Source organism: Protopterus annectens, chromosome 15.part0 (assembly GCF_019279795.1).
Source record: "Protopterus annectens isolate FY-2018-M chromosome 15.part0, PAN1.0, whole genome shotgun sequence".
NCBI classification, from domain to species: Eukaryota; Metazoa; Chordata; order Ceratodontiformes; family Protopteridae; genus Protopterus; species Protopterus annectens.
The window spans coordinates 163,025,484-163,038,675 of NC_056749.1; the positions used below are offsets into that span (position 1 = coordinate 163,025,484).

At 38.9% G+C, this 13,192-nt stretch overlaps 1 long non-coding RNA gene across 1 annotated transcript in view; it reads left to right on the forward strand.

The window, feature by feature from the left end:
- Positions 1-247: 247 nt before the first annotated feature.
- The window catches only part of LOC122790074, a 561,856-nt gene continuing 548,911 nt past the window's right edge, over positions 248-13,192 (forward strand). Inside the window, exon 1 of the long non-coding RNA XR_006362917.1 lies at positions 248-308. This is a non-coding gene — a long non-coding RNA (uncharacterized LOC122790074). The remainder of the gene's footprint in view (positions 309-13,192) is intronic.

Consider the following 13,192-nt stretch of genomic DNA (forward strand, 5'->3'; position numbering starts at 1 on the left):
GTATTTTTCACCATTTATTTAATACTTTACATTCACTTTATACATTTTGTAAAGTGTTTTAGCTACTTTTAATTAACCAGAAGGTCTTGCAGTCTTTAAAACTTATTTTTAAATTTGTATATACTTGACCTTAAAAGTAAGCATGTTCCTTTTAATTTTTTGGCGCAATTTGGTCATGTGACCTTCAGTAGGTTTTAAATTCTGGTTTCTGTGTTTTATTTTGTTTGATGAAGTATTGTGGATTTGTATTTGAGATGAAAGGGCTTTTGTTCTGTAATGAATCATATGCAAAGCCTGGCTCAATAACTGTGAGTAATTTGTATTTCACCTGAAGTGGAACAGTTTTTCACTTAGTTGCATTTTGCATTTGTTTTTGGTTGTCTTTCATAGTGATCTGCCTGCATTGCATGCCCTTCTTTTCCTGGCTGTGCTTTTTTTTTCAGGTTTAAATTATGTAGTGATGATTGACAAATGTGTTATTTTAGTAATTAAGGGGGGAAAAAATGACTCCTTTACCTTATATTATAAGCATTGCTCTAAGGCCTGCAAGACATGCAGCGCAGCTTAAAATGTGTTTTTTTTTTCTGGAGATACTATATATTTAGTTAATACCCATTTAAAATGAACATGTACAACATGTGATGAGAAAGGGCCCACTGCTAAAATTGTCAACCTCATTGTAGAAAATGCCAAGTGTTTTTTATTACTGAAGCATGATTAAGATTTGTTCAGGTGGCTCACTCATTGTCTCTATACTGTATAGCTGCGGTGGTACGGCGGTAGCGTTGTTACCTCACAGCAAGAGGTTCTCCCATTTGATTCTCTGCGTGGCTTGGGAGTGCCTTTTGTGTGGAGTCTGCATGTCCTCCCTGCAGTTGGGTAGCGTTTGAAAGATGTGTGCGTAAATGGGTGTGCCTTTGAAGGTTGGGCATCGAGCTGGCACCTCGGCATTTTGTAAAAATCTACTGCCAATCATTAGTGTATCAGAGTTCCACTGTGGCGACCCCTTACCGGGAAAAGACAAAACAACAACTCATTGTCTCTTTACTGCAGGGAATTGATTTTCCTAATTCACTCACATTAGAAAGTTTATTTTCCACATACCAATTATTTTAACTTCTGACAGTTGTCTTAAGTAAGTTTCAGCTTTCTGTCTTAAATATATAAATAAACATTAAAAAATGGCTTAATGAATTGGGAAAGTAGACACACAAGTACTTTGTTTTCATTTCAGATGACTGTTCTATGGCTGGATTTCCTAGATCTGCAGCATTTCTCTGCAGTGCATAGATTGTGGGGGCTCATTGTGTAACATAGCTGAAAACAAATTATGTAATGGGTGCAAGGGTAGTACTGACCTAGAGAACAAAAGGCCATATGCACAAGGATGTCAGTAGCAGTCTGCATATATAGCAGGATGTGGGAGGAACAGCCCTAGCATAGCATGTATATGTCGAACAGATGACATAATGAAGTTCTCTCTCTACCTGGAGCAGTACACATGGCTTCATAGAATGCAGCATCAGCCAATAGCAAATCATCTTAAGACAGTAAAGCACCCAACAATGGAAATAATGTAGGTCTGTACACCAATCCAATCATAAAGTGGGAGGAGAAGGGGTCAGTAGGAAAGTACAACGGTGAAGTATAGCAAGTAGAGGGAAGAACTTAAGTGTAAGCTATATTGAACTGATCCTGTAGGGAAGGATAGTTGTAACTTTTATGTAGGATGGATCCCACTCTCATTTTTAAGAATGTCTCATAGGTTTATAAGTGTGCTAGCCTAATGACCACTGGGGCCTATTTAAGCCTAACTGCATCCCAATTTTCTAGCAAGTTTTGGTACCCTTGATAAATGTAAGCAGTGGTTTGGGAGATGGAACATTTATAAGCAAGGGCCTGGGAGATTGTTTACAGGCTTCCTGTGTCCATTACAGACAAGTGACAAACCAGGAATGAATTTCCTGTTCTCCATCCAGCTGTACAAGTTGCACTTTAACTCTGCTTCCCATGGATGGGGTAGGTTATTCTAGAGAAGGAGTAGTTTCTAGGATACACAACCGCCTCTAGTAGGTCCTGCGTATATCAAAGACCAGGTTTAATTCTTTAGAAAAGGTAACTGTGGTACTGTTGGCTTTGCAGACATGCAAGAGGTCCACTAGGATGGAGTCAGGTAACACCTTGTTTGCCAAGCAAAGATCTCCCCTTAACAGCCTATAGGAGACAGAATATAGGGATAGGGCTGTCAGGCAATCTACATAGGATGTTATTTATGCCCTTTGCTGTTTTAAGTGAGGAACCTGGCAGAAGATGCAAAGGAGGATCACTTTGGGTAAGATGGTGAGAAGGGCAGGTAGGAGAAGCAGACAAACTCATAACCTAGACAAACCATGTTCTCTTAAAGAAGTTTGGTTGGACAGCTGATGGACACACAAGTGCTGATGAGCACTAGGAACAAACAAGGTGCAGGCGATGGCCCAGAATGGTGGGATCAATACTAAGCAGGGAATACGGAGAACTGCAGACATGCTAGGCTGCCATAATGACTGAGCAGCAGTCACAAACGTTACACGTCTGGGTAGCCAATGTTATGGTATGTTTACTTCTCTAAAGGCCTTGTGGCTTGGGCCTGCTGCTTAACTCTCACCCCAGAACAAATTACCAGTGTGGGTGTCCAGCTATTGGCACACTACTGCAGTCACCAACCTTGGTAACTTCCGCCATGATACCAGAGGTTACAGGTTACATCCCCTCATCAGCCTTCTGAACAGGACACCACCCAAGGCTAAAGTGACTGTAGCACCAAAATTCCTATATCAACCCTAATAGGGAAGTGTTTGCCATCTTTCTGAGAAGCAGGCCCAGAAAGCCCCAGTGATACAGTGGTAAATGCAACCACACTACCTTCTCGGGTCTTCATATGTGACACTTGAAAATTACACGAGACCTATGCAACACATTTAGACCTGCCAGGAGTAGTATGTCTGCCTTAAGTGGTAGGCAGCCATATTTAAACAATGCTACTCGATGGCTTTAAAATGAAGTAATTTCTGTTAACGTTGATGAACAATATATAACACACTGGGGAAATGGACAAGAGTTCTTGCACTACATCTCTGACTGCATTTTCTAAACATCTGCCTCCCACTGGGCATATAGATCAGAATGGCACTGCCATTGGTCACAGAAGTGACACCTGTGCTTTTTCTTTATGGCTGATGCTTGTACCATTAGACAGCAACTAGACATGGTTGAACCAGACACCAACTCTTTTAAAGGGGCCATTATACCACTCCCACAGGTGCTTTTTAAAAATCCATGTATACTCAGTAGTTCTACTTGAAAGCAATGAAGTAGACCTGTGTGCGTGAATGCATGTTACTAAATCACTTAACTTAGGACTGACCTGCTGAATGGCTGTGTGTTCCCTCCTTGGGTAAGGTTAGTACAGTATTTTGATTATGAAATCTCTTGAGCTTAACATTCCTTCCTTGCTATATATTTCATATCAGCACACTATAAAATTCCATTGGCATCTTTGGCAAGAGCAATTTGAAACTGAGCTGAAAATATAATTACTCTGAAAGTTCTGTGGATGTGTAGGAACAGGGGAAATGAAGAAGTAGGCAGTAATGTCTGTTACACCCCTGTTGTGTCTGTCGGGGGGGGGGTTGGCAGGTGTTTATTTGTGACAAGTGTGAAAGGATAGGCTACTTGGGGGCATTCATGATGTATGAGTGCTGGCAACAGCACACATGGGAGAGCATGTCTGTGCAGAGTAGTTGTGCACTTATCTACAGAGGTCACATACAGTGCCACTGCAGAATCCCACATTGTAGTCATTTATGTCTAGGAGGGCTGCAGAAGCTATGGAATACTTCCTAGTTTATCATAGCACATATAGGATGGGAGATTGCCAGGGTCTCCCATACCTTTGTAGAGCCAAGCACATAAATCCACTAATCATGCTTTTGTGTACAGATGAAGGTATGGCCATCTGTGGAAGGCAGTACCTGGAGAGTTTCACAAGACAGAGCACAATGTGCTATTGCAGGTCATCCTCATGCCTGGCATGTGCCTACTGGTCAAAGATGTTGCAGAACAGTGTGTTACTGACTATATCTGGTACAACGTAGTACAGGATTTGTATGCTATGCACACATAATAGTTCTTACAAACATATAAGAAGAGCGTTGCGTGTATGCTGTCTCATGCAAAGCAAAAACTGTGTACATCATGGGCAGTGCCAGTATTGGGAGTGGTAGGACTACCAGTGCTGAAATGGTTGGTGTTTTTGGCAGTTTTAGTTCAGGACTTTTGTCATTCTGAAGGCAGGATGACAGTAACCCCACCTGTATCCCCTCCATACCAGGTGTAGGTTTAGATGTAGATGTAGATGTAGATGTAGATCTCGCACATATTACCTGTACATCAGTAATTGATGCACCAGGTTAATATTCACTTCAAACTTGGTGCAACACACAGTGCAGTAGATATGACTGTTGGTGTCCTGTAACCTCTGCTCTACATGTGCCATGTCCTGCACAGCAAAGTTATGTAGTACAAAGTATTGCATGCAGTTTACTATCAAAAGGGCGATTGGACTTGATTCAGTTTATGTAAGTCTGAATGACCAATTTGACATTGGGAAAGAATGAAAAAAAAAGTTGATGCATGGCAGCATGCTCTATAGCATTTGATGTTATGAATTTCAACATTTTAATGCAGAATGTACTATAGTGAGGATCGGGAAATGTACTGTTTCCCCTCACTGTAGTGCTATTCTGGAATTTCTATATACAAGTAGTAGGTGGTGTGGGAGACGCAAGGGGGCTTGCTCCCCTGCAAAAACATTCTTTGCTGTATGTAGTAGAGTACTACAACTTGCGTAAGTGTGGAAAATGTTGGAAATATGCCGAATTTGACATTCTCCCCTTCTGCGTATGACATTTCAGTTGTTTTTGTTTTCTTGTTTGGTTCACTCAACCAATAACTCTCAGGTGTGGTATTAAACCATTGTATACTAAAGTGTAGCATGTCCCAGAATGCATGTTACAGGGTGATAGTACAATCACAAGTATGTAGGCTCACAGTGGTATATTTTTCATGAATTCAGATTTCATTCTTGGGTGTTTAGTACAATGGGGAAATAGAAGGCTTATGTCAGGAGGGTAAATGTGGCTGACTGTGACATGCTGCTGGCATGGTTTGTCCAAAACAAAGGAAGTACTTTTGAGTATAGGTGTATAAAGATGTCACATCAGGAGATGATGGGCAAAAAATACTTGTAGTGCATCTCTGGCTGCACCTCTTAAGTTAAGCCTCCCATTCATGAAGCAGGTCAGGGTGGTGCTGTCTCAAGTCAGTGTGGTAATAAAATGGACAAAAATGTACTCAAATACATCCTTGGCTACATCTCCTAAACATTCACTATGTACTGGTTACAGCAGGTCACGGTGGCACTACTTTGGGTCAGCATAGCAATGTCTACTGTTCCCCTATATGGGTGATGAACATAAAATATCCTGTACCACATTCCTTTTTTTGGAAGAACACTGCTTAAAGAGCAGAGGCTCTTAGAGGCCAGAGAAGCAGGTGTCTATCATTCTGTGACACTGAAGGGAAGAAGACTTCTACATTCACTGGTACTAATGCCACTAAGGGGCTCCACGCTTAGTGCTGATTTGAGAACACTGCTCAAGTGTTTTCTAATTGAGTACTGGTTAAGATTTTTCCAAAAACTATCTAGCTTTTTGACCAAAACTCTGCCGTTAACAAATTGTAATGGCTTTGGGCTTATCATAAATCTAAACAGGCTTTTAGGCCAGCAAGCTGTCATTAAATTGTTTTACTAAGATCATGAGAGGGCATTGATTTAAGACCAGCAACCATGGACACAATTCTTTTATTTAAGGGCTTGTATGTGAAAAGCTGTCCCCATAGAAGTGTTTTTTCATTCCACTAGTAAGATTTATCTACTTTTATTCATTTTGTAAAAGTAAATGTCTGGTTTATTAAAGGATGCAGAAGGTAAAGTTTACCACAGTGCCACATAAGAGGGCACCTATTGCATATTAAAATCATTAGTAAAGGGAGACTCCTTGGGAAGAAAGCACTTTGGTGTCAAACGTATTAATGTCCCCAGTAGACCAATCAGATTGTGTGTACAGTAGTCATTCAGGGCTGCCTTCTCCTGGGAATGCCCCATCAGCTGTAGGTACATTTTAAATGCTCTAATCCCAGAAAGGAATTCCACTCATTAGCATGCATTCATCTTGAAATAAAGATCTATAAAAGCTTATCCACTTTCATTGCTTGTTTTTCCTCTCACCGAGCCTGCTGGGAGAAAGGTTGGATCAACAGGGCCCTTAACCCTTACTGCGGGACTTTGTGCTTCTAGATATGTAGATCAATGATCCAGCTGCAAGCAGCTGATACACTGTCCAGCTCCGTAGTAGTGTGGTTATTTACTGGCATTTTAGAAGACTGTGCTTTCTTCAAAGTAGATTGGCATTACTATGAGAATACTACTAATGAATTCTGTGGTGATGACTGTAACCTCCATGCAACAAATTGACTGCCATCCAGTCTACCTACACTGGCTGTGGAAACCTGGACCATGTGAGGGTCCAGACACAAGGTGGATTCACATGTGTTTCACTTCAGGTGACAGTGTACTGCAGATGCATTATTGGGGTTACATGCTACCACATGAATGGTACCCAGATTTTGGGTAGAAATGGTATTCAAGCTATTCACATGAGATGCCCCTTCAAGGCCCAGCAAGGTGTTGTAGTTCAACCTCATTTCTGACCTTGGCTTTGTCAAGCTCCAGATGGCTAGTTGGCAAAGTCCATAATGTTATGTAGTGGCATCCCAACCCCTTCCTTGGTGAATAGTCTCTGGCACTTCCAACCAATATTGAAAGTACTTGGCTACATCTGCTTCTCTTGACTATACCTTATATATTGTAATGCTGTAGTCACCTGTCACTGTGCCCCTTTCATGTCTTGGCTAATGAAGATGGTCTTGTTCCCACCATTATTCTATGTGGAATTGTTGCTGTATAATGTGCTATGTACCTTCATATATTGTTAATCCTTTTGCTTCAGGTACAGTCTGTCCTGGCATGCATTAATCAGCCTTCAACATCTCTTCATACAGTGCTGTTACACAACGTGGCATACAAAACTGCTAGTGTGTTACACATGTCCGCTATATTTTACTACCCCACAAGATGTCACAGTAAAATCTGCCCTTAAGAAATCCAAAGACTACAATGGTTCATTGCATCAGCATTTTTTTAATTTTCTGCCATCTTTCTGTGTAGGGGGGCAGGGGTCACCATCAACACTTCAAAGGCAAATCTGGCATCACCTGTAACATAGAAAACACGTGTACTGCTAGCATGCATGTTTGCATGTAAAGGGCATTCTTTCTACTGTGTGTGAACCTAGTAACTAGGTGACCCTCTAGGAAATCCCCATACAGGACCATTAGTGTAAGTTGTACATGTACCAAATGGCAGAATCATATGAATTGCCCAGCTGGTACATTGCCACATTGTAAATTCTCTTGGGTTTACAGACCACCTGGTAGTTTACTGGGTGTAGGCCCTACCTATTGATGTATCACTGCATCTTTAGATGAGTTGGCACCTTAATTGTTAATTTGATGCCCATGACCTCAGAAAATGCAGTCTCACTGCATGCAGGGTGTTAGCTGTCACCACCTAGTTTTGAGAAGACAAGTGACTAGTGCTGATACCTGGAGGCTGCCAATACAGTTTGGATTCCAAAACTGCATTCTAGTATTCTTTGGGATTACATTCGAGGACTGCCAAAGCATAGAACATGAATCCTGGTCCAATGTAGTGAAGTCTGCAAGGTGTTTAGACATTTAAAAAGTTATTATATTAGGAAGCTTTGTTCATTTTAAAGTATGTAGCTCTGGACCCCTGCTGGACTCAATGTGAAATGTAATTGGAAGTCTCTTGTTAAATATTTTTATTTTTTTCATTTATGTAACTGAGAGCAGATATTTCTAGTACTATTTAAGATGTTTCAGTACTGTTTATAATCCCTGAAGTCTTTTTTGAGCTGAGGTGCAAGAGTGCTATCTTATTTTGTGACAAAATTGGTGATCTGGCCTTTGTTTTATTCTATTTTATTCATTTTTTTTTGTGGCAGTCTGCAAGGTACTGTTTAGGCTAGAGCAGTCCTTTTTTTCTAAAAATAGTTCCAGCATGTCAACAACTTTGCTGATGTGTCCTGTGTCTGCGTGTATATTTTAATCTTGGCAAAACTTGTAGGATCAGCATATCTGGTAGTTTTCTTATTATTCAAAGTAATTGCAGGTTGGCAATATATTTTTGGATCTTGTGTGTGCAGTAGCCATGTTTGCATCCATGACTCCAGCTTCACTAAAGGCTTCAGAAAGCTTTTTTTGATTTTAGCTATAAAGCCTTTCTTGCCTGCTATTTCACTGACATTTTCCTGGTATGGAAAGCAGATTATCAAAAGCTTGTGGATTTTTATGGACACATTAGCAGGTCAGCCAGCTTCTTCAGAATCACCCTGAAATCCTGCTGCCTTAAGATAGTACCCCCTCAGCCAGACTGCACAAAAAAATCTGTTTTCACAATTATCAGTGGACCTATATCAGATATCTTGGTATGAACAGCTACCTCCATCAAACAATAAACCCTGGCCACAGAAAAAGAAATAATGTTAAGTCCCAAAGTGTTTAGACTTGCCAGATAGCCATAAAAGACAAACTTGGAAAAGACTAGAGCTTAAAAATACGAGCTGGTAGGGAATACAACAGCAAAATAGTTAACATTCTGGGCACTACTCTGAAACAAAAAAGGGGACTAGTGCAGCCTTAACAAAACCCAAAGTCTCAACATTGGAAGTGGGAAACATGAACCTGTAGCTTACTAGGAAATAGTTCAGCAAAGTCAACCACAAACCAGCACACAATAGTTATGGTAGTTTAGCACACCAAATAATCTCTGCATCAAGAATATCAGGGTTATTTGGAAGATTTTGTTACAAGACTGCCAAGGGGATCAAGGAATGTTAGACAAAATATCCCCTCTGAAACCAATGACCACTCTATTGGAAATAAAGCGCATGGACATGTGGAGGAAGTAATTGCTGTAGGCTTTAGTAGTTCTGGCCAATTCAGCTCTACCAACAACAGTTGTTAAAATATCTTTCAAACTTGCATAAGAGTTTATTGAACTGCAAAAAATATTAAGGCTTTTGAACTGGCAAAAGCCTATAGAAACTTTGAATATTTGATTTTAAGAACACATCTGTTCAATTAAGGAGCTTTTCAGACACCTGGCTACCAATGAATACAATGAACGCTTTGGTTTCCATCTTTTGGAAGATATCCTAGAGAATCCCAGAGAGGGATACCACAGTACACTTTAGGAATTTCAAAGAATTATATTGGCAGGTCAGCCTCCATGCATGCAACTCTCCATTTCCAATGATTATTCAGTTGCTTGTATGCATAAAAAAAAAACACAAGAAATATTACCCAACATCTCCCAGAAAGACAACCTAGAAATCTCCAGGCTCATCAGCCTTCATAATTCTGAAGCAGTACTATCTGGGATTTTGCTAGACAAACATCTTACAGGAATAACTCACCATGATTTCTTGTGCAAGCTATTTTGAGCTAAAAGTTTTTATTTCATAATTTCAAGGCCCTGCACCTTCATTTATGGTCCATTATACACACCATTCTATGCAGATTTTGGAGTCCTGTTTATATTCCCTGGTGGCCACTAACTTTTACATCTCTTTTAGATGTCCCACTCTTTATTAAAAAGAGATTTGATAATTTGAATGTGTATTTTTTGTTGCATTTTGATGGTAAATGGTATACTCTGCAGTGAAATTTTTAATTTCACCATATACAAATGCAAGTATGTTTTGTATGTCTGTTTCTTTAGCATATAGATTTATTTTATTTTAACATTTATTAATCAGGAAAGTCTGACTTGGAACAAAGCCAATTTTCAGCAGAAGCCTGGAGAGAAATACTCCAGGTGCATATCTTTGATTATTGCTAATGTGGTTATTTGGTAGTACAGGCTTTTGTGGTTCAACTTTTCTATTTTTAATAAGATGTAAGTAAGCATTTTGTAATGGGAACACCACTACTCCATGAATTTTATCACATCTGGTTGATATGAAAGCACTACACACTTGAAGCCTGGCCAGCTAAAACTACTTTGGATAAAGCAGTATACCTTTTACCCTCGCTTTCTAGGATTCATTTCCACATTTCTGATTATGTAAAGGGAAAAGAAACTGCCAATCTAGTTCATTTTCTTCTGAACTTCATTGACACTCACTTCTTTAGCTGTCACCATTGGCTGCTTAGCTCTTATCAGTCTAGTGGTTGACATTCTCACCAATCATGCAAACCACTCACTAGCATCTTCTGTCAAAATCATAAACCACTCCCACTAAGCGGCTCCCACTAAGCGGACTTGCGTCATTCCTTTGCAGGTCAAGGCAGTGTTCCCTAATTACACATCAAGCAGTCGATGTACACCTGCTATCATTTAAAACCAATCTGTAATTAAGTCCCAAGCAGTGGCAAAAACACTCACTCGGAATCAGTTGGAAAAATAGCAAATAAATTGACTTAGTTTCCAAAATATTTGAACTTTGTTTTGATATTTTTTTTATACAAGAATGTGACTTGTCTTCCTTTATGTATTTGTTATTACATTTCTCTATCTCATTACAGTAAGTAAAATGGTACAACTTGCTTTATTATATTAATGGGATACATCTGCCACTAGGTATTTTGATTGATCTAGAAAGTTAACTGTGACTTAACTTTCCTATAAAAGATTCATTTTCTAAAAAAAAGACCTCTTAAAAGAAAAATGCAAAAAAAAATGTAAATACCAGTTCTGTTAAAGTGAGTGTTATAATAATCACACTGAAATCAAACCATTGACTTTAGGCTTATGAATTTTTTTCATGGTAAAAAAGTATCCTTCAGTTTTTCAGAAGATGTATGCCTGTTATCTTTGTAGTGACCTGATTGTTGAAATATTCTTGATACTAGCTCACTTATTGATTACTGTATAGTTAAATATGTGATTTTATAAATTACTGTCTATATGCATTCTTTGATTTCTCAGTGTTTGCAAAAGCTATCGGGAGAGGATTTGCACATATTTACAAATTTTTATTCCAGTGAGATCCTGGCAGGCTGTTTAAATGCCATTGGCCATGCCATATTCAATAAATGTAAATTAAACAAATCATTTAAATATACAAGGCATGCAGAACCATTAATACTATTTATAACACTAGAGGGTTTATATAGCTTCTTACATACGATAGCAAAAGCAAGATTTATTGTGAAAAAAAAAACTATAAAAAGGTGGCATATTTACATGGTTTTATGTTAAGATGTTACTTTTGGTGAAGATTATATTTGCCCTATAGGAGTTAGGAGTCAAAGCTATTTTAATATTAATCAAGTGTATAGACTGTAAACAAAATAAACTACTAGAAAGAGCTTCCTTTTCATAAAGTGTGAAACATTTTGATTACTTGTTAATACATTGCAAAACTATTAAGGAAAAGCTTTAATACATGAAATAATTTAATTCTGCATTACAAATGTGTGCTTTTGTGTTTGCATATGTTCATGTGTGTTTTGCAGTTCAAAATATAAATAAGTGTAAAACAGAATTATGATAAAATGTTCTATCGATGTTATAATTGCACACAAGATGAAAATCTTAAAAGGTGAAGTGCAAAACTGCCAGAGTTGCCTGATATCAGTAGAATTTTGGACTTGCAAGAGTCTAAAACTGTAATATAAAGCTATGATAAGATACTGACTTATCTGGTGTGGTACAATTATTTTGATTCACTGATTTGTGTAACTGGCTTTCATAAATCCATCTTGTGATACAGATGCATGCAAAGCATTAATCAGGGCATGGCAGTACATGCTTTTGCATAGCTGTTGGAGAGATGGCACAATGTTCTGAACCTGCTCAATATGCTGTATCATGTTAAGGTGTGTGCAGCTTTCAGATGTGGCCCACTAGCTGAGATCAGAAGGGCACACAGCATGGCAGGCTGTGTGCATCCAGCATGCATAAAATGTCTTTGTATGTGGCAGTGACTGACGTCTCTATCCTTATCACAGGTAAAGGGTGTTGGAAAAATGAACTAAATGGAAGAGTTAAAGCTAAGTATCAAGGGTCAACATTATTATTCTCCACAATCCCTTTGTATTGGCCTATAGCCCTCCTATAAAGGCATACTTCAATTCTGCTACTGTAGATGTCTTGCACACAACTTAAGCCTTTATGCTTGTCTTCCCTCACTTCAGTTCCTTTTATGTTTAGCATCAAATCACTCCAGCTACTGGTACCATATCTTATGGAGGTAGCATGTTATTTAACTTGCCTATGTTTATGGACAGCCCACTGACTTTCCAAGTGATTACAACCTGTAACACTGAGACATTAAAAAGATATGACAGTCATGTTCACGGTTTCATGTATTTTGCTGTTTATACTATCATTCATACTTCATTTTTTTGCCTAATGCCATACTTTATTTTAATTACTTGTGTTGGGGCTTTTCTCACCATGTTCAAAACCCCATTCACCAAGCAGACACTCATGGATGCTTAAAATATCAATTGCTAGTGTGCGTGTGTTGCATGCTCACTTTGTGTGCGTGTGTGAGTGTGATTGCCAGATTTTGGTTTACAGGATGACTAACAACTCTTGGGGGTGAAGAATGATGCAGGTGTGTGCATGCACACGTTTGCATCTGCATGCTTCTGTATGTATGATTCAGTAAGGGTGTCTAATACACCAATTAAACACTGCAGCACTGTGGAATCCCTAGTAAGACTGGTTACTATAATTTATTTAGGGAGAACGTCAAGCTTCTTTATCAGAACAAAAACAGTGTTTCAGCAGTAGAATGTTTTAATTATTGGGACACATTTCTGATAAATCTGTGTTCCAGTAAATAAGTATTTCTGTTTGTACAGATTATGTGGTCGCCAAGTATACACCAGTATATGTACGGCTGTGTAGTCATTCTGTCTTTTCTGTAGTGTTCGAGTAATTGCCTTGTAGTTTAGGTGCATTTATAACTCGCTGTAACAAGAGGTGCACCTT